We start from the raw sequence: 3,410 nt of genomic DNA, 5'->3' as shown, positions 1-3,410 counted from the left end.
CTCTCTCTCTCTCTCTCTCTCTCTCTCTCTCTCTCTCTCTCTCTCTCCTTCCTGTGTATAAATGATCCTGAGGCTGTAAACCTAGGTGACTGGGAAGATGGTTGTATCCTTGAAAATAATAGAGAAGTTTAGAGGAAGAAAGGTTGATTTTTGAGGGGATGCAAATGACTTATGTTTCAGACCTATTGAATTTAATGTATCTATAGGATACCTAGTTTGAAGCGCTGATTAGGTGGTTGGTGATATGGAACTGGAGTTCACAAGACAGACTAGGGTTGGCTATATAGTATAGATCTGGGCATTATCAGAATAGAGGTGATGATTAAAGTCATGGGAGTTGGTGAGATCATCAAGTGTGAGAGAGAAAGAAGAAGACAGAGACTTGGGAGGCAGAACAATTAGGCTGCATTACACGAATGAAAATCCACCAAAAGAGACTGAGAAGGAACAGTCAGACAGTGGAGGAGAACCAGTAGGAACTCCTGAGTAAAGGCACACTTAGGAGTTCTTGAATGCTCTATCAGTGGAGCAAAAAAAAAAGGTCCCACTAAGTTGGAGAAGTCTGAGTGTGTCTGGTGAGTAACTGTGTCTTCTGAGTTTAGAGAAGCTTGTCATTACACTGTCTTCAGGGTGATGACTTTTCAGGCACCATTTCTCTTGAAGACCACCTGCCAGGTCAGAGAGAGGTTATGAACTACCTTGAGGGGAGGGACCATCCGCACCCGATAAAATCACAAGGAGGGTATGGTGGAAAGAACACTGGCTTTGGAATTCAAGTTTGAATCTCGACTCTATGTGACCCTGGGCAAGTCACTTAGCCTTTAATTTTCTCATTTGTAAATCAAAGAGGTTGGATTACATGCTCTCTCAGGTCCCTGCCAGCTTAAAATTTATTTTCCTATGAAATAAGGAAATTTAAAGATGAGGAAATTGAGGGGCAGAGAAGCGTAGAGACTTGTTCAAAGTCATCTATTTTGTAAGTGTCAGAGTCAGGTCTTATACCAAGTCCAGCAGTCTTTTATGTACTAGGCCTCCAGAATTTGAACTCACAGGACATTCTGACTGTGGTTCACACTTTGTGGTTGGCCATCACTGACTTATTGATCAGGTGAGGTTACATGGCCAGACTGAGTAGCCATCGGGTATACAGTTGTCCTCAGACAGCTTGATACTGGGCAAGGAGCAGTAAATAAAACAAGGCAGGTCCTACACAAAGGCAACATAGGTAATAACCCACCTGGGTCAATTTTTGACCCTTTGAAAGTTCTATCTGTTCCCAAATATCCTCCCCAAAAGTCTTTCATGGTGGCTGAAATTCTCAGCTTTTGAATAACTTCTTGGGATGTGAGTAATGTGAGGAGGGCGTTTCTAACACTCAGAGCTGCCAAAAATGGAATGGACTGTCCTATGAGGTAATGAGCTACCCTTTTCTGAGTTTCTGAGCAGAGGTTTCATGACGATCTCTCAGGGATGCCAGAGAAGGAATTCTTTCGTGATGTGGGAGACTCAGGTAGACATTCTCTAAGACAGAAGGATCAAACACAGGTGTCAGCTGCTGAATGTGGTCAGAACCAGATTAAAAAGTAAATAAGAAATGTTTAGCAAAGTAAATAAAAATGCAATAACACACAGATAATGTTAATATGTGGTTTTCTAAGTAAATATGCACCTGCAGGGATACTTATGTAATAATAATAATAATAACTAACATTTATGTAACACCTACTATGTCCCAAGCACTATACTAAGAGCTTTACAAATATCTCATTTGATCCTCACAACAACTCTGGGAGGAAGGTATTATTATTATTATCCCCATTTTACAGATGAGGAAACTGAGGCAAATAGAGGGTAAGTGACTTGCCCAGGGTCACACAAATGGTAAGTGAGGCCAGATTTGAACTTGGGTTATTCACTGCGCCAACCTCATTGTATAGTTTAGGGTTCCCACTTCTATTTGAGTTTGATACTACTGCTCTAAAGTGTCTTCTAACTCTGAGATGCTAAGTAACATGGTACCATGGAAAGAATAATCAACTTGGAGTTAGATGATCTGTGTTCAAATCCTGACTCTTAACACTTAATAACTCTGTAATCTTGAGCATTACTTTACTCCTCTGGGACCTAATTTCCTCATTTATAAAATAATAATGATGAATACTTTACCCATCTTCTTTGCAAAGTTTGTTGTGAGTAAATCATTTTGTGAAAGTAAAAATCCCAAACAAATGTGAGCTATTTTTATTTTTCTTATTATGATGAATTTGTTTCCAGGAATTATTTCCTCATCAAACTGCAAACATGTTAGGAGGAAGGGATAATCCTTTCAGCCAGCCATTAAACACCCATCATCAGTGATTAGTTTATCAGATTAGTTAACAGTCACTGGGCCCTTAGGGAATTATGCTAATACCTCATATTTATACAGGCCTTAAGTTTGCACAGTACTTCTCTGGAGGCAGATGGTACAAATATTATTGTCACCATTTTACCCGTGAGGAAGCAGAGGCTAAGTGAGACTGAGTAGTCTAAGGGTAAACGTGCTGTCCATATAGGTTCAAAATCCCAGGTTCAAATTCTGGCTCTGTGACTCACTACTTTTTTGGGTTCAGGCAGGTCACTCGACCTTCTGCTTTTCAGTAAAATAAGGGAGACTGGACTAAATTAAATATGCCCCAAACAGCAGACCTGCTCTGCCTACCCACTTGCAGAGGAGGAGCTAAAGGAAGGATCGAGCCTGCTCACTAGAAAACTAAAGAACAGAAGAAACTGGGGGCAGGGTACCAGCATACATGCTTAGAGGGCTGAAGGAAAGAGGACTGGCATCCTTCTGGGACTAATCTAATGCTGCTGGTTTTCTCCTCCTTGACCATGATTCTCAAATTCCTGACACCAAGAGTTTTCACTAGCTGTCTCCTATACCTGGTGGGACTTACCCAAAATTATATGGCAGTAGTATGCTAACTGGGTTTTGAGTTCATGTTTCCTGAATCCCAGACTATCCTGTTTCCCATAGTGCCACACTTATCAGGTGGAAGCCAGCCAAGACTGAGAAGTTTGCATGTGAGACAGAGGAGGGGGAAATGTTCACTGGTCTGAGGTCAATATATTTGCAGAAATGAGGCAGATGGGAGAAATCTACTGGATCCTGGGCGTCTGGGAGGGTTGGAGGCTCTGAAGAACAGACCAACTACTTCTCAATTATGCCTTGAGACTCATCCTGCAGTGATAGCTATGTTGTGTCCCAAACGCTTTGCTTGGTTTCCTCCCCACAGACAGGGAGTAATAGCTGAATGATACTTTAACAGGCAGCACATAATTTTGGAAGGAGGGTGTCTGCCAATAATTCTTCTGTTTTGCTTGGTCACTCAGTGTGCACATGGTTGGGAAGTCACAGGGATGTTCCAAGG

This window comes from Petaurus breviceps, unplaced genomic scaffold, assembly GCF_028583685.1.
Source record: "Petaurus breviceps papuanus isolate PSGF00001 unplaced genomic scaffold, PetGlider_PUasm1.0 98, whole genome shotgun sequence".
In the NCBI taxonomy this organism is placed as follows: Eukaryota; Metazoa; Chordata; class Mammalia; order Diprotodontia; family Petauridae; genus Petaurus; species Petaurus breviceps.
Note: the sequence above shows the minus strand (reverse complement) of the source record.